Here is a 19,426-nt window from a genome sequence, read left to right on the forward strand (position 1 = left end):
TACAGATCTGCCCTTTAGGCAATGTTAATTAAACATGGTAAAGGAAGTCAATAGGGTTGCCTGAGCCCACACAGTGACATAAAAACTAGAAGCTGGTATTTGAGGAGCGGTTGATAGAAAAGATAATAACCACCTCCCAGGGTAAATTGGTCTAGGGTTGAATTGTACACTTAAAAAGAAGGCCTTTGTTAAATACTTTGCACAGATTTTAAAGGTATGATACATTGTCCTAAAGTTTTAAAACATAAACATCTTTTGATTTACCTCTCAAGTTAAAAAGCTCCCTGATTTGAGAAGCAATTGAAAAAATGTAGCTGGAAGGGTGGGTCAACCTCTTTTATCATTCAGACTGTAATCCAGTTCTTTGAGGAACTGAAAACAACCATGTTTGTCTTACAAATCTCTTCTGGGCCAGAGATGTGACTCTAGAAAGCAGTTCAAAATTCACTTGTCCTTTTGCCAATCCCAAAACCTCCCTTATTCCTCTCAAAATGCTCATAGATATTGGGACATTGGAGACTGATAAGGCAAATACACCCCAGAGACTTCATCTTGGAAAAAACTTAAATGTTTCTCTGTGCCTTTGTGATGTAGATTTTCTACTCCCATCTTCTCTAGGACCTGAGAACCATTCTTTGAAATACAAACGTTTCTCATCAGTGAAAAAAAAGCCTTAGCCATTCAAGCAGGTAAACTTAATCCTTCCAACTGCCAAGTCAAGATTTGGATCCAACTATTCTTTTATAAACTAGTGAGTTTTGTATTGTACCTGATTCATAGCAAAAATTGGACAGAAGCTATAAGGTCTCTGTTTGTGTCTGTCTGTGTCTTCACATATGTCTATATGTATATGTTGTAAATGTGAGAGATTTTTCTACCTCCAGATGGTATGGCCAAAACTAAGAGCTCTATTTAATTGTCTTAAAGTAAGTGCTTATGTAAATTATTCCTAAATGTAATAGAAACTAACCTAAATGTTTTTCAAGCTAACATGATCTTTGTTAAATTAAAGCCTACTTAAGTTTGTTTGTTTGATTAAAATAGACGTCTTTAGAGTTATCGGCAGTGGATATGAGGCAGACATGCAGTCTTTATTCTACTTGGGTTTATTAGTCAAATAAGCTCATGTTATTTCTGTTACAAAATTTGTCAGCAAAAATAACTTAAAGTGATAGCTAGTTTTGTCTCCTGTCTCGTGCAGTTTTTGTGGGTAATCTAAACATAATCGTTGGGAGCAAATGATTCAGATGTAAGTGAGATAAGAGTTTATAGACAAACGTTTAACAAAAATTATATTTTATGATGTGTATTTACTTCCAAAATCTCCTTGGTAGCTTAAAACTTTAAAGTTTTGCTAGATTGAATTAAATGATGGAAAATGCATTGAATATCTAGATCATTTCCAAATAAAATATTAGATATTAATTATTAAATATAGGTTTATCTACAGTTGGCTTCTTATTGCAGAGAAACTAAAAGATGTTTGGGTCTATTAGTAAACATGTCTTGTATTTTATTAAAAGATTGTACTATGAAGTAACATGTTTCTAAAAATTATAAAAAAATAGTAAACTTGCCAAGCCAGAGAACATTAATGTAAAAGGCAGCTCATAATTGCTTGTTTCTTGGTTTTCACTAAAAATTAAAGTTTCTAAGGGTTAAAAATTCTAATTAATATATGTGATTAAAGCTACTGAAAATTAATAAGGAAAACATCTTTGTATTCAAAGAAAGTAAGATGTATGTTTTCAGTAAAGATATAATAAATAAATACGTTTTTGTTAAAAAGGTTATAAAAAGTTTTTTTTAAAAAAACCTCTGAGAAAAGAGTTTTGTGCATGATCAAGTTGGCTAAGATTAAAATAAATGTAATTAAATAAATGAGTTTTAATATCAAAAGTAAGCTGGTACAAAATTAGAATTTGGTTTTTTCCCTCTCTTAAAAGGATAATTTTCAGGCCAGCCCCATGGCTTAGCGGTCGGGTGCGTGTGCTCTGCTACTGGCGGCCCGGGTTCAGATCCCGGGTGCGCACTGACGCACCGCTTGTCTGGCCATGCTGAGGTGGCGTCCCACATACAGCAACTAGAAGGATGTGCAACTATGACATACAACTATCTACTGGGGCTTTGGGGAGAAAAAGGTGAAAAAAAAAAAAAAACAAGGAGGATTGGCAATAGATGTTAGCCCAGGGCCAGTCTTCCTCAGCAAAAACAGGAGGCAGGCATGGATGTTGGCTCAGGGCTGATCTTCCTCACAAAAAAAAAAAAAAAAGGATAATTTTCTTAAACTTTAGTCTGCTTTTGAGAAAAAAATTGTAAAAGGTTTTTCTTTACCTTCAAGTAAGTCTATCTAAAAGACAGAAAATCTATGTTTTGTCAAAATAACTTCCTATGTTCAAAAAGACTGAGGTCTCTCTATCAAGGATTTTTAAACTATTTAACTCTCTCTGTTTGCGTTTAACATCTTCTGTTGTCACCTTGGTTAAATAGATAACTAAGCATTGTTTCCTATTTGACCAAGTGTTTTAAAACCTTTGGATATTTTTGACAAAATTCCCCAAAATTCAAACTTTCAGAATTTCCAAAGCGCCCCTGGGACTTCTCAGAATTTGTTCTCTTTTTCTATAAAGAGGGAGATATTAAACTAATTAGGCTTATTCGGTATGTTAAATTACATGGGAAACATTGTCAAATAAATGATAAACTTTCTTAGGTTATATTATGTGGGTAAATGTTATTAATATAAATATTTTAAAAATTATATAACATTCCTAAAATTCTGATGTGTCCTGGTTATGTCATAATCCTAGTTATTATCTTAAAATGTTATATGTCACAGAAATAGGCAAGTTTCTTTGTCAATTGCCATTTTTAAGTCTTTTGTCATTTACATACAGTTTTGTTTTACTCTGCTTTTGCAAATATGTTTCATTTTCAGAGAGATTCACGGAAAGGACTCGGACACTTACTCTAGAATACAGGTTTCTGATAACTTTAAGATCATAAAACTGAACTGGGTAAGAAATTACAGAACTCTAATGGAGAAAGTGATGACAACGAAACTGCTAACAAGATCAAGATCAACAGTTGATTACATGGGACTAAATGAACTAATGAGGATGATTATCATTTTTATGACTTTCTGTTTAAAATATTGCTGATTTTTAAAAATGTTTTCTGGGCCTGGCCCGGTGGCGCAAGTAGTTAAGTGTGTGCGCTCTGCTGCGGCGGCCTGGGGTGCGCCGGTTCGGATCCCGGGCACGCACCAACACACCCCTTGTCAAGCCATGCTATGGCGGCGTCCCGTATAAAGTAGAGGAAGATGGGCATGGATGTTAGCCCAGGGCCAGTCTCCTCAGCAAAAAAAAAAAAGGAAGAGGAGGATTGGCAGATGTTAGCTCAGGGCCGATCTTCCTCACAAAAATAAAATAAAACGTTTTCTTTTTCCAGATTTAAGGAAACCCTTTTCTATTTTCTCTTAGGCTAACTATGACTTATAAAAATTTGGTAAATTATACTTTTGTAAGCAGAATTAAAACATTTCTCTTTTTCTCCCTACCTAATCCTTCCAGAATTTAGAAACTCTTAGTTTTCTTATTTTCATGGCTATTTAGTTAAGTTCAATGAGAATCTGTTCTCCTCATAACAGGACACAATTGGAAACACTGGTTATATTACCAAGGCTTTGACTGGAATACCATATTTGAGACAGACATACATAGACTCAGATATAACCAGATAGATTTAAGGAACAAAGACTAACTTTATGAAATAAAGCCACTTGAAAATATTGGCCTGGTACCTTACTTACAGGGTTCCCAGTAACCTTACCAGGTGAGTAAAGAAGGTCACTTCCTGGCAAATGCAAAGAACCTCAGGATATTTTTGGGACTTCAAAAAGAGAGGAATTCACCCAAATCTAAGGTATTGCAGGCAGAATCTGATGACAAGTCCTTGGTTTGGCTTGCCTGGCCTCAAGAGGTGTTTAAAGTTCAATCAGAGATTCCTTATGAAAGTTCCAGCACAGCAGATTTAAAAGGGCCTGTCTGACCAATTGCTATTCTTGCTGTACTTAAGTAAATAATTTGCCTAAGTTTGTTGAAACTAGACTTATTTTACAAATGAGTTAGCCTTAATTTGGCTATCGTTGGTAAAAATGAGGGTGATTTTAGAGAGAAAAATTATGTTTTGGTAGAAAACTATAAGACATATTCTAGTTCTGTTAATTGTCTTTGAGGTTTTTGTTTTCTACCTGTAAACTGGACTGAATCCTGAATTCTTCTAGTCTCCTGAAATATCTGGCTACAAATCTCCAAACTAACATTTTTAATTTTTTTCATCCTTTTCATTTGGAATCAGTGAGAACTAAAACCACTCTTTTTCCTGATACCCTGCAAACTGAGGCTAAACAACTAGATATAAACTTGAGAGAGATCACCATGATAGCCTATGTTTAGAAAATCTTCACATCTGTTGCTGTGTAAGCCGCTTAAAAAGATACCTGAACACCTAATGACATCATCAGAGACATTTCAAACTGCAAAAGATGCTTCAACCCTGACATCTAGAAATCTTGCTGGCTGTCCCCTGTGCTCAGAAACTGGTTTATAATTTGCTCCCAACATTAACCTTGTTTTTCTTTTTGTTTCCATAGAAATGCTTCTTACTAAATACCTGATTGCTTGCTTACACAATATAGGCCTAACCTTGGGAACCTATCTGCATCACTGCCTCCTGAAATGAATTTAACTGGACTGATCTATTATCAGGACTAAGAGATATATTCACTGAGATGGAGCAATCTACCAACTCGTCTTCTGGACTATGAAACTGCTTGAAGTTTCAAAAGTGGGACTGTGGGGGATCAGAATTTGCTACCCCAAAATGTGTCTCTTTCACTTGATTATTTTGAAAAACAAAAGACTGAAAAAGAAACTTTGACCTTTCCTCTAACTGCCTAAAAGAATTTAAGATAGAAGGCCTGTCCCAGGATAGAGCTATCACCATAGATAACTCTAAGTGTGGTAGACTGGAGGAACCCTGCTAAGCCCATTTTATCAAAGTTGTCTCTTGGGTCACATTGCCTACAGATGGCCCAGCAAATATTTGTTTACCAAACATTTGCTTTTACATCTCCATGTGAACTGCCTCCCTCCCCTCTGAAGTCCCAAACCACTACTCATAATATTCTCCTTTGTCTTTAACTAAAGACAGTATTTAAGGTGGTGGCTTCAGCCACTTTGGCAAGTTACTCAGGTTTCCTGGGTTTCTCTCATGTATACATGTTATTAAACTTTGTTTGATTTTCTCCTGTTATTCTGTCTCACATCAATTTAATTCTTAGACCAGCCAGAAGAACCTAGAGGGTAGATGAATAATTCTTCCTTCCCTACACAGTGCGTGAATGTAACTGATTTTTATATATTTATTTTGTGTCCACCAGCCTTACTAATCTACGACTACTAATAATTAATCTGAAGATTCTTTTGCACTTTTCTATGTAGACAATCACAGCATCTGTGAATAATATTCCTTTCTTTCCAATTCTTATCCTTTTATTTTTTCTCTTGCCTAATTCTACTGACTTGAACCTTTTATGAGTATGCAAAAAAATTTTTTTAATTAAAAAAAATTTTACCTTTCATATAGATATCTAAAATATAGAGTATGATTATGTGAAATCACTGCACTGTCTACCATCTGATTGCTTCAGAATTATCTATCATATAATTTGGGTGGTCCCTACCTGAAGAGAACGTGGTAAATCAAGTCAGCCATAGATCAAAAAGCCACATAAACTCTTACCTTTTCTGAATTTAGAAAGTGATATTATAATTTTAAAATTCACTTTTCTAAGGAAATTTATTTGACTACAACATATCTTTAATATTTTTAAAAAATTAATATGCTCTTTTAATTATCCTGTCCTTTCTTACTTCTGGGATTTTTCAGTTGCTCCCTCTTCTAAGAGTACTCTTCTCCCTTGCTTCCCATAACCCTACCCATCACCTGTGCATTTAAAACTTAGGTAGGTATCTACTTAACTGTTACTCCATTAGAGAAACCTTCACTGGTCTCCAGATTATATGCAGTCATGGAGATCTGTTCAGAGTTTACTCAAATCTTTACTGAGGAATTGCCGTGTGCCAGGTGCTGTTCTAGGCACATGTGTTATGCAAGTAAATTTCTATTTGTGTAATTCCTTAATGATTGGCTTCCCTGGCAGATCGTGGGCACCATTAGGGGTGGGGACACTGTTCTGTTCATCATTGTCTTCTCCAGAGTCTAGCTTATATCTGGCACATAATTGCCTCTAATAAATAGTCACTAAATAGATAATATATGCAAGAAGTCATTTTGAAGCTGATAATTAGACTTTTGGCTTCATGGCCTACATCAAGGCCATAGATTTATTCCACACTGTTTGTCTTTATCTGTACTACTCAAAATGATGTCCCTAGGCAGGCAGTATCAACGTCATCTGGGAGCTTGTTAGAAATGCAAATCTGAAGCCCCACCCCAGAACTACTGAATCTGCATGTTAACAAGATCCCCAGGTGTTTGTAAGCACAGTAGTCTGGGAAGCCTTGCTCTATAAGTTGCCTGCTGGATCACCTGATCTAAGATCCTTCTAGGAGTTTAATCTTTTTAGGCTGTGCCTGACTCTTTCTAAAAAGAACTAAAAATCCTTCTGCATCCAGTTACTCTACTCTCTCTAAAACATGCTGAACATCCTGGGACTTAAGTAAAAGCTGTTGTTTTTCTGTTCAAAGGACAAGGGTTTCCTTCAGGAACACAGTCAATCCAGGATGTAGATGATCTTTTTAGAGAAGCCTGAAAACTTCTCCTTCCTTTTTTCACCAAGAAAATGCTGGCACTATTTGAGAGACAGTATGTTCAAACCTATCATGGTCTGTGTGATACCAATCCTTTGAAATGCATTAATATTTGCCTTAAGTGGTAGAATGTTGGCAGTCTTTTCTGTGTGCCTGAAAATAATGTATACACTACATTTGTTGAGTGCAAAGTTCTATATATGTTTTTAGATCATGCTTTCAAGCTGTCACATATGCATTCCAGGCAGCAGTGAGGAGGAAGGCAAAAAAAGGGCTTCTCCAAATTTAGCTGCTTTTAAGAAGTGTTTCCAGAAGCCCCACACAACACTTTCATTTATATGTCAGTGGCCAGGAATTAGTCATAACAATACCTAGCTATATGGGAGGCTGGACAACATATTTGGGTGGCAGTGTCCCCAGTTAGGAATTGGGGTTTTGTTTCGAAGGAAGAAAGAGAGAATAGATATTTGTAGGCAACTAATAGTACTTGCTACATGTAGTACAAACATTTCTTCACCTTATTAACATGACGTTTACGTTTCTGTTACTTGCTAGCTGAAACCTGGCTCTTCTAGAAGACACTGCTTCCCCAACAAGCCTCTCATATAAATGCTGCCTTTTCTCAAATACCACCCACTGAGAGAGTGCAGGTATGACCTGAATTGCTCTCATTTCCCAAAACTATTTCAAGACCACTCATTGATTCTTCCTTTTTTTAAAAAAACCCTTTTCTACCTGAGCCATGTGTCATTCAGCCATATCATACTTCCTTTCTGTCACTGTCAACTGCTAATCTCCCCATCACTGCCCTTTATTCACTTGAGTTTCTAGGCTTTCCTCTCCACTCCCGCCCTGAGCATCATCACTTTTAACTTAATGTTCACAAAGAACAGTGATTTTCAAAGTGTGGTCCAGGGATCCTGGGGTTTTCTGAGACCTTTTCAGGGAGTCTGTGAAGTCAAAACTATTTTTATAGTAATTCTAAGATGTTATTTCCTCTTTTCACTATTACATGATGTGTGATTCGTAAAAAGTTAACCAATGTTACTTTTATTTCTAATTTTTTATTTTGGAAAACATAGTTATTTTTCATAAAGATATGTTATTTATGTTAACATGTGATGGTTTATTATTTTGAAATGAATTAATATATAATTTTTTTAATTTAAAACTTCAGAGTTTAAATTTCTCATACAGTAAATATACACGAACGAAATCTTTTTAGGGTCCTCAAAGTTTAAGAGTGTAAAGGTTTCCTGAGACCAAAAAGTTTTAGAAATGCTGAGGTAGACGAAAAAAATCCAATATCTCAGCCTCTCAGTTCCTTGCTTTTATTGAAAGCATACTTACCTCATAAGTATAATGGAAGAACAAGGAGCAAAGATTCAGTCTGATCTCCCCATTCAACTGTCTAGCATAAGCAACTTCCTTCTTAACATCTCCAATTAGATGTCTCATGGACACCTCAGGCTCATCACGTCAAAGCTAAATTTCATCACTCCCTCACCAAACAAGTTCTTCTTCACTTTTACTGTTTCAGAAAAATGGCATCATGATCCACCCAATGTCTTAAACTAGAAGCCTCGCAGTAATCCTTCATGCCTCTCTTTCCTCCATATCCATGCTTAATAATTTACCAGGTTCTGTCATTTCTAGTACCGTATTTTGGTGTTCATCTTTTTTACTTTTTATTTATTTTAATTGAACTATATTTGACATACAACATTTTGTAAGTTTAAGGTGTACAGCATGTTGATTTGATACATTTATGTATTGCAATATGATTGCCCTTGCAGCATTAGCTAACACCTCTATCACATCACATAATTATTTCTCTTTTTGTGGTGGGAATAATTATGATTAGTAACTTAGCAAGTTTGAAGTTTATAATAGAGTATTGTAGTCTATAATACTATGCTGTGCATTAGATCTCCAGGACTTATTTATCTACAAGTTGCAAGTTTGCACTCTTAAACAACATTTCTCCTATTCCCCCACACCCCAGCCCCTGGTAACCACCATTTTACTCTCTGTTTTTACAAGTTTGGCTTTCTTTAGATTCCACTTGATACAAATAATGTCATACAGTGGAAATCCTGCCATTTGTGACAACATGGATGGACCTTGAGGACATTATGCTAACGAGATGTCAGAGAAAGACGTTTCTAGTTTAATGGCTTTTGAATCTGTCCACTGATCTTCAATCCCAGTGTCACTACCTTAGTAAGACCACCAACATCTCAAATTCTGATTACTGTAACAGACTTCCAAGTGTCTCTTTGTTCCCATTGAATCCTTATTTCACCTCTCACTCAGACTGATCTGAACCAAATCTGATCATGTTATTTCCTCACCCAAAATCTTTTACTGACTCCTTACTCCCCTCACGGTAAAGTTTAAACTCCTTAAGATAGCTATCGTTTAGTGAGCGTACATTATTTCCTCAAGACAACCCTATAAAATGGATACTATTATAACCATTATCCTCTTTGGAGATAATGAAACTGAGGCATAGAGAGGTTATGTAAAATTTCCAATGTATCAGTCAGGGCAACAGATCCACTGTAAGTTACGGGATAAGGGATTTATTATAGCACGAGTAATATAGTATTACAAGGTGTTGGAAAGGAAGGTCTTAAAGGAGAGGCTGGAACATCAGAGGGGTCACCAGCTAGTCAATAAGAAAAGCCAAGCACATCCAGCCACCCAAGTGGGCCTGTGAGGGTGCTGGTGGAAAAGTCCGTGGGTTTGCAGTCAAGCATCTAGTGATGGTCCTAGGGCTGCTCTTGGTCAGAGGAGCCAGAGTGGAGAAGAGCTGGAAGTGGAGTGAAGGAGAGTGAGGACAAGGTGGAACCCTCCCGGCACTTCTGTGTCTGTCCATCACTATGTGTAACTATGACGACCTTCAGAGGGTAAGGGCTGCTGCCTCACTTCCAGCTCCTAAATCTTGCACAAGTTCCTTATCTGGCCCATGCTAACAGGGAACCATCCAGGGAAAGAGAATGTGACATATGATTCTCAAGTTAACCAATTTGATGATAGACTGATCCGGCACACCTAAAGTCATCAAGACACAGCTTGTAAGTGTCTGAACCAGGATTTGAACACAGCAGCTTGTCTCAGATTCTATAATGTCCACCTTATTGTGATCCAGTTCCTGATTACGTTGCTTACCTTTGATTTCACAGATTCCTGTTGTACATCCTCTACTTCCCCTGTACTGAACTATCTTTAGTGCCCTGACTACGGGATGATCTCTCTGACTTTTGGGTATGTACACCAGAACACTCTGCCTTTCCTTTTCCTTTTGTCTGGCCAAGTATTATTTTCCTTTTGGGTTGCAACTAGGCTGTCACTGCCTCCAGAATGACTTTCTTGTGCCCTAAAGACTGGCTTAAGCACCCCCTGTGTGATAGAATCTAATGCTTGATGCTATCTTAGGACTTAAAGCTACCCTCTACCAGTAAGGCAGAGGCCTGTCTTACTCACTGCTGTATACCTAACACCTAGCACAGGGGCTAATAAATCATGAATAAATAACCACACTGCTTAGTAATTTATTATTTATTTAACTCCCTCTCTGGGCTATAAACTCAATTGAGACAGGGATTTCTGTCTTGCCTAAGGTATCCTCAGCATCCAGCATAATGTCTATTTGTGTAATATATGTTGAATTGATGAGGCCAAAAATAACTGGGAAAAGCTTAAAATTCAGGTAATCAATTGAATATGTTCTCTACCTGGTAAGTTAGGTAAACAAAGACCTTGTGAGAATTAGTTTAGAATTGAATATTCTTCAGCTTAGACCATTACACTCGTTAATCACTCTGTTCCTCTTTTCAGGCAAAGCTACTAGCGTAAATTTATACCATAAAGTTCCAGGTTATTCTCTTTCCGGTTCTAGTGACACCACAGTTAAAATGTGACTTCTTAAAAAGATTCAGAGGTAGCCAATAATAAGGATGTGAATAAATTATTGTCATTAGAGAATGAGAAAAACACTCGACTTCCTTTGAAAATTCTTGCTGATTATCCTGTTAGACTTGATTACTGGGAGAGCTGCCCTTAACAGTTCTGCTTGTTGATGAATCCTGATAAAGTTCAGGGAATGAAGTAATTACGGTGCTCACTCAGGAGGCTGCAATCCAGATGTAGGACATAGACAGGTAGAGTTACTGATGTGTTTTCTATGAAAATACACTGGTTTCAATAGGAAAACCAAAGCAAAAGAATATGCTGTACGTTAAAGTGAATCCTAAATCTTATAAATCCCTCTATGAGAAAAAAAACATGGAGGAGGAAATTACATGAACTAGAGTATGATCTAGGAAAAGAGATGTAATGTATACTTCATGGCTATATTGTAATGCCACAGATGAGGAATACGAACGTTTTTTAAAGGCAAAATCAATAGTATCAGCCACCTAAGGCAAACATTAGGAGAAGATAAGCCTTGGAGAGATAAGGGAGAAAGTTTTAAATAAATGATTAGCATGTCATAAAGGTTTACTTATTTTAAGATTAAACAAAAATCTTACTTACTAAATACAACTGGAAGTGTTAATTAGGAAGTTTATGAACCATGGTTCTGTTTCCATTCTCTTATGAAGGATAATTATTTGTTTAACAAGATTTTTTCCTTGATGATGAAGTGTCAACAAATGCAAGTATTGGCTGAGCCCTGGTGAAAGATGAGATGTTTATAATATGCACACAATTGTGGACATTCAAATGCAGAACTTTTTTGTTTGAGCAAATGATTATGGTTAAAGTAGAAGTGTAAGCAGGGCCATAATTCATGACACATCAATTCTTTTTCCTGCTGTAGTCATTAGTTTTTCTCCTTCACAGTAACACCCATATGACTGCAACAAAACAGACTATGACTCAGGGATTTGGTAAGACATTGCTTCACAAGAAAACAAAAACAAAAGCAGACAAGACATTAAGAAAAAGTCCTATGGGGGCCAGCCCCGTGTCTTGGTGGTTAAGTGCTCGCGCTCCGCTACTGGCAGCCCGGGTTCGGAGCCCGGGCGCGCACTGACACACCGCCTCTCAAGCCATGTTGAGGCCCTGTTCCACATACAGCAGCTAGAAGGATGTGCAACTATGACATACAACTATCTACTGGGGGGCTTTGGGGAAAAAAAAGGAGGAGGATTGGCAATGGATGTTAGCTCAGAGCCGGTCTTCCTCAGCAAAAAGAGGAGGATTAGCATGGATGTTAGCTCAGGGCTGATCTTCCTCACCAAAAAAAAAAAGAAGAAAAGAAAAAGTCCTGTGAATCGCAGTTTAATGAATTCCCTATACTTATAGAACTACACAGCTAAGCTATGGGGAATTCAACTGTCTGAATCTTCTTTCATTTCCAAATCTATGATATTGACATATTCTAAATCTAAATTACATAAATTAGACCCAGGACCTAAATAATTTCCTGGGAGTTAGTCTTAAAGAAATGGAAATCTTGGTATCAGGGCTTTCCATCTGCTACTGTATCAAGACCTATATTATATGTAAGGAATATGTTTGAATAGAGTCCAGTCTGGTCATGGTTATATGGAAACAAATGCTGGTTTTTAATAACATAGTAAAACTCAGGAATCTTCAAATCAGAAATCTATTCTCTCATAGGTATACTCTCATAGGTATACATAGGTATACATATAATGCCTTCAGACTGTTTTAATTGTGAAATAAAGCGATAAAATAGAATGGAATTGTGAGGTTAATGTCTTTTTGGTGTAACAGATAGTAAAGCTTATAGATAATTGGATTCCTAAACTTGTCACCTCCCTATGAGCATCACATGCACATTATTCTATCATACTCCCATGGGGACGTTATCCTGGAAAGTGAAGGCCATTAAAACAACAATAGCAGCCACAGAACAATATCTTAGTTAATACCTTGGCTACCTCCATACTAATTTTATGTATTTTATATACTCAACCGCCCTTATGAATACTGTGTGTTAAACACAAAAATGTTAAGTTGCTAAATGTAAAACTATGACTATCAGTAACTTTGAGATTATGAGTTGCAGATACAGTAATAATTCATGTGAAATGTTCTATTGAATGATTTGAAAGTCATTAAAAGCCCTCACAATCATTAACTTTTTGGTCAATTGCCTCATCGCTTTCTCCTCAAAGTACAGTGACTTGGGCAGCGTAAGTGGCAACTTTATTAATGAGTGTTCAAAAGCAAACGTAGCCTTTCTCCAAGTAGATTTCTCACTGCCTAGAGAATATTCTGCATGCTTGTTCAGCGTCCCTTGGCTTGTTAGCATCATTCAAAGCGCTGTCTCTGGCTTCTGTATAATGCGCACGCTGGACTAGCGCCAAAGACGCACCAGGATCCTGGTCAGCTTGAGAGCTCTCTCTCTTAAGAGACAGGGCTGATGCTTGGAGTCTGAAGCGTGATCTGCCCCCATTCAGGACTCGTTAGAGTACCAACATGGTTTTACTTCATTTATCCCTTAATTCTTGTATCTATCTATCTCCAGTACATATAGGTCAGAAAGACATAGTACGATGCCAAAATGGGATTAAAATTGCATGACTTATCTATCCATTAAACATGTATTAATGTTGATTAATATGCTAGAGTGTGCTAAATGCTGGGGACACAAAAACACAAAAATATAGTCCCAACCTCAAGAAATTTAGCAACTAGTAGAGGAGAAAAATGAAGTAAAAACTTAAAATTCAATATAATTTCAATGCTTTAAAACCTTCAACAGAAGGAAAGGGAAATGCTAAGTTAAAATATTTCCTCACTACCTGTTAATGTTGGAATTTCAATCAAGCATGAAAATGATAGCTTTAACACCAAGTGTGGTACTTGCCTGATAGCTTTGTCATTAACATTTCATGGTCTGTGATATCACGTCCACAGGTAACAGCAGTGAAGTAACTTGAAGGCAGTTAAACAGAAGGTAAAATATCTTCAATCATTAACTGTTTACCTCTTGTTGTCTCACAGTAGAGCAACATTCCAAGATAAGTCCATGGTTGTATTACTAACAGCAAAGAGGACAAAATGATAGTTTCAGTTAGAAGTACTTTACTCAATCCATGCATTAGCTTGCACTTCTAACTATAAATAAATGTGTGGCAGTATTCAGAAGGTCTAGGGGGGTGTTCTGGTGAAGAATGTGAGCTCTATACCCTAAAAAATCTGGGTTTAAATATCCACTCCATCATGTACTAGCTCTGTACCTTAGCAAGTTTACTTAATTGCTCAAAACTTCATTTTCTTCATCTATAAAATGATGGTATTAATAGTTTCCATGATTAAATGAGATAACAAAGTAAATGCTATAGTACCTGGTATATAAAATGCAGTGAACAAATAATAGCCATTATTTCTACCATACTATCGTTGTTACTGTTATTTCAGTTCACCCCAAATTTTATTTTATTTGGTCTATAATAGAAGTGTCTGTGAGAAGAATCAATCTGTCCTTATTCCTCTACAAGAATACTTGGTGGGTGAAATAGTAATGCTATGAAATTGATATACGTTGTCATGTTACATTATTCATTAATTCCTCAGATGTTTAGTAAATCCTTACATGTGCCAGGTGTCACATTAATTGTGTGTCTGTGTCTTCAAGGAGCTTTCATCTGCGTCAGGAAACATCTTGGAACACCCTGTGTTCAGATATGAATGCTATGAAAATCTGACGACATTCTCAGCAGTGTGATGATTTGATGATGGTTTTCTACCATTTAGAAATGACAGTTGTTATGAATTGAGTGTTTGTGTCCCCCCAAAATTCAGATGTTGAAATCCTAACCCCTAATGGTATTAACAGATTGGGCCTTTGGGAGGTAATTAGGTCATGAAGGTAGAGCCCTCATGAATGGGGTCAGTGCCCTTATAAGGAAATGAAGGGACCAGTGCTTTCTTTTTCTGCCATGTGAGAAGACAATGAGAAGTCAGTCATCTGCGGCCTAGAAGAGGCCCTCACCAGAACTCAACTGTGCTGGCACCCTGGTCTCAGACTCCCAGGCTCTAGAACTCTGAGAAACAAATTTCTGTTGTTTAAGCCACGTGGTCTATGGTATTTTTGTTATAGAAGTCTGAATGGACTAAGACAATAGTTTTTGAATTCCTGCACCAGGAATGAAGCAATTTTACCCCTGAGACTCAGTAACTCCCATGCCTGACTGAACTTCCATCCCACACCCAACCCCCATCCTACACCCAACCCATCCTACGCCCAACCCAAATTACTACTCAGGTTAGTGCTTGGCCATTGCTTGCCCTGACCTTACGGTAAATAAACTTGTGTCTTTTTTCCTTCATTTAAAAATTTTTTTCGGGCCGGCCCCGAGAAAAGCCCCGGTGGCTTGGCAGTTAAGTGCGCGCACTCCGCTACTGGCGGCCCAGGTTCGGATCCCGGGTGCGCGCCGATGCACCGCTTCTCTGGCCATGCTGAGGCCGCGGCCCACACACAGCAACTATAAGGATGTGCAACTATGACATACAACTATCTACTGGGGCTTTGGGGGGGAAAAATTTTTTTTTTCTATTTTTTAGCTTTTATAAATCCCAAACAAAACCCCATGTATCCTGCTGCTTGTACAACCCATTTGTAGGATGTTAACTGTTGTTTCAAAATACCTTTTTTGAGTGGCCAATACAGCTGGGGATCCACAGATGGTTCTAAAATCCAGCCTCATGGTTCTAACATAATTGTGAAGTTTTACAGTGCTTTCTTCCTTCAGCAGCAAAGAGATATAGAGCCCCTCTTATATTCTAGGCACCATGCTATGTGTTAAGAATATAAAAAGGTATAAATATACGAAAGTGGTATTGCAGAAGTGTGAGAAGGAGTGACTAGTAAGCCTGGGGAAATGAAGATATATTTTATGAAAGAAAAGACATTTGACTAGGATCTAGAAGGTGAATGTCAGATGATGAAGGGATAGTGGTCAGGGGGCCAGAGGGCAAGCAACCCAGCCAGGAGAAATTGTGGGAGGTGTGAAGACGTTTGGCAAATAGCCTGTGAGTCTGGAGTGTTTGGCAGGAGATGTGCTGGAAAGGGATGCTGAGGCCAGATTGTGACCGGCTCTGAAGGTCTACTGGGATGCGTGGACTTACTTTGTAGGCAGACAAGAACCTCAAGATTTTGTAAGCAGGTGAATTATAATCAGATCTTCAACATTATTCATGTAACTATCTAGCTCCACTTAATGAATAGTGCTACTTAACAAAATCACAAATCTGATCTGTGTGTTAAAACAGAATTCTGCCAGAAAGAAAAGATATATTTTACAACACAATTCCTTCAATTTTCCTCCTTAATCTTTTGCTTCCTCATTCCTGTTATTTTTTTGTTATTTAGAGGACTTGTTTTCTCTTTTGGTTCTTTCCTCCTTAGACTTCAGTTCTGTCATTTTCCTTAACATTAATAGTAGTGTGAAACTTCACGATTTGTTGAATACTGCCAAGGAGGGCTGTGGCTTTATCTTGCAGTATGCCCTGGAGATCATCGATTTAGCTATTTTATTTTGTGGAATGGAAATCTATATAGCTTTCAATGCTCTAGTATGAATATCTCCACAATATATCATTTCTATGCATATGATATTCTTATATTTAGGAATGTCAACAAGGAACCCCTAAAATGTCATCTTTCAGTTAATGTGGTTATATTCAATATTAATTCTGACATTAACATAGTGTTAAATCTTTATAAATTTATATAAGGCACAGTCTCTGAATTCATGGAAGAGAGGTTAAATTTCTTTTCTCCACTAGCTTAAAATAATTCTTTTAATTTAAGAATTTATGATGGAAGGAATAGGCTTTTAGTTAATGAGCCCAAACGCATTCTTTTCAGGTAGTTTAATTGGAGGTTTGCTCTGCATGTGTTTTTGTTCCCTAACTTTTCTGTTCTTTTTTCTAGTACAGAAGGAAATAGTTGCTGTATATTTCTTCCTGAGGCACACACCGTAAATATACTGTGAGTCAGGAAAACACTGAGAAGTTCCAAGCTTGGCAAATCATTTTAGAAGGAAAAAGTCATCAGGAACATGAGACTCCAAAGAAACAGATGTAAAAATTACTTTTTATAAGTTTTGTTGCAAAACTTTTTCCTAATTTTCAAGTTTTAGGATTTATGTAGGTGTGTGGATCAGAATGATTCAGAGAAAAAGATGCTTGGGCTTTAGAATTTACAAAGAATTTTAAATTTGAAATGAAATGACATTGTATTCAAATCTGATTTCAAAGGGATTAATTTATATCAGGCCCTGGATAATTTGGCAGCATATAAATAGGTGGATATTATATCTGCTTTTATTAAGATAAATTGGAACAATGCTGACAGCAAAAGAAAGTAAAATCATTTTAGCATTTCTACTTCAGATTTTTTTCATGGCTTTTTTCTGTTTCAATTGAGAAATGCTATTTTTCTTGAACTCACATATTGAACAACATTAATTTGTTATAGAACTAGAATGTTTGTTATTTTTTCGTATATACAATCGTAGTTCTATATAAAGTCAAATAAAGAGAACAGCAGAAAGTGGAGCAGAAGTTTTAGGATAAGTATGGGAGTAATTTGATGTGTATTTTAATATTGAGATTATCACTGACATTTTATGTACCAGAACAAATTACCAGCAATATATTCATTCATATTAATATTTATTATTTAATAGCCATATTAATATTATTAACATGAACATTTATATTAATTATACAAATTATATTTAAGTTGATATTTATATTACTATTTTACATTAGTCACATTAGTTATGTTAAATATAGATTCAGAAAGTAGAAAGGGGTCTTAGATTTTTGGTCTGCCCTCCTACCCACTGCAGGAACCCCTTCCATAATATTCCATCTCTACCTCTGCTTGAATGCTTGTGATGGAATCTCACGACCTTCTGATGCAATCTGCTATGCAACATGAAAAAATCTGATTTTGAGCTAAGCTCACCCATATCTAGCCAGCAAAAGTGGTTGTGTTAAAAAAAAAAAAAAAGGTGGTTGAGGAGAGTAGTAAAAGACAGGGGAGGATCCTCAGGACGTTCATGACTTGGCAGAGAGCCTAACCAAGGGCATTAAATGCTGATCCAAAGGGGGAAATTTTAAAAGCCACAGATCCTATTGCTTCCCATGTTCCTGGCTGGCATCAGCAGCTTTTCCCCAGCTATTAGCTTTCCAAGGAGCTCAGGAAACTGTTTAACAAAAGGTAGAGGAATCAAATACTTTGCCTTCCCATAATTTCTAGGATCAGGCTCACATATTATCTTAGATTCAAGATCTTTACGTATTTTTGTCCGGTGTCTGTTCATTGGGTGCTTAAAAATGTTCTCACTGCTATAGAGTTGTTTAGTACACTGAATAAGCCTGAGGTGCTGTAGCCGCACTGCCTAGGTTCATAGCCTGCCTCTTCTGCTTTGTAGTATTGCTTTGAGCATGCTATCTAACTTCTCTGTGCCTCAATTTCCTCATCTGTAAAATGGGAACGAAACAGTACTACCTTACTATGAGACCTCAATGTGTTAATATGTGTGAAGTACTTAGTAGTGTGCCTAGCACAGGGTAATCACTCAATAAATTTGGCTTTTATTATAGAAGCTACACATTTCACCAATACTTATACATTCTTATATTAACAAGCAACAATTTAAATACTCCAGTTGTTCAGAGGTTTAATCTCTTATTTCATGAGTGTAGAGTCAATGCATTAGCAGTGGGTTATAAGACATCCATGGCAGTATGAATCACGGGGAAAGAAAAAGATTTCTTCCTTCTGCTGAAATATTTCTTTCACTTGATTCTTAAAATATCTGAGACAATCTTTTATTCCACATTTAGAGACAAATGACTTAAAAGCACACACTCCAGAATGTTACTTAACATAGTAGACCTCTATTTATGATAAAATATTAGTGGTGGTCAGATCCTTTATAGTTTTGGAGGAGGAGGAGGTGGAAAAGGGGAAGATGTGGGAGGAAGGTTACCGATGAAGAGGAAACAGTTGAAGGAACGGGAAGCGGACAGCAGAGAAGCAAGCTCACCAAATCACTGTGTTTCTCAGATCTGTCCTATTTGCTGCATGTAAATTCCCCAAATAGTTGGAGTTCAGCAGAGCTGGGCAAACGTCTTCCTTAACGAGAAGGAAGCCTTCTCCTTAGCCTTAGCAGCCTTAGCCTGCGAATTCTTTAAGAGTCCTTGCTTTCGCTGCCCTCGTGTCCTCTCCTGAGACACTTGGACCTTTTAGATGATTTACTTTTACAATTGGACGAAAAAAGAAATTGTGCTTTTGCTCAAATTTGTCATTCCACCAAACCGAGCCTCTCTCTCCTCTTCTCAATGGCTCCTCTCTCGATGGTCCCTATTGCCTCTAAAAGCACCACCATCCCAGGCTGCAAAGCAGGGAATCAGCTTCTACAACTTTCTCTATCCAAAGTATCTTTCAAGTCTCCTGGTGGTCTCGCTAGCCATGTCACTATCTTGGTTCAGATCTTTAATCTTTACATGACAGACTCCTAATCAGCTCTGTGCTTCCATTTCTCCCTCTCTAGGTACCTCTAAATGATCTTCTGAAAGTCCCAATC

The 19,426-nt window shown here is 37.0% G+C and overlaps 1 long non-coding RNA gene across 5 annotated transcripts; it reads left to right on the forward strand.

The window, feature by feature from the left end:
- The first annotated feature begins 473 nt into the window (after window positions 1-473).
- On the forward strand, window positions 474-15,217 carry LOC131409799 (uncharacterized). 5 transcript variants are annotated; one of them, XR_009221018.1, is made up of 5 exons: window positions 481-926; window positions 2,939-4,848; window positions 7,392-7,486; window positions 13,737-13,776; window positions 14,458-15,217. It is a non-coding gene; the product is annotated as an uncharacterized LOC131409799 (long non-coding RNA). The 5 variants fall into 5 exon arrangements; XR_009221016.1 differs by lacking the exon at window positions 7,392-7,486 and having other exon boundaries at window positions 482-926; XR_009221017.1 differs by lacking the exons at window positions 7,392-7,486; window positions 13,737-13,776; window positions 14,458-15,217 and having other exon boundaries at window positions 475-926; window positions 2,939-3,017; window positions 4,655-5,316.
- The last annotated feature ends 4,209 nt before the right edge of the window (window positions 15,218-19,426 follow it).

The sequence above is a fragment of the Diceros bicornis genome, chromosome 8 (genome assembly GCF_020826845.1).
Source record: "Diceros bicornis minor isolate mBicDic1 chromosome 8, mDicBic1.mat.cur, whole genome shotgun sequence".
In the NCBI taxonomy this organism is placed as follows: domain Eukaryota; kingdom Metazoa; phylum Chordata; class Mammalia; order Perissodactyla; family Rhinocerotidae; genus Diceros; species Diceros bicornis.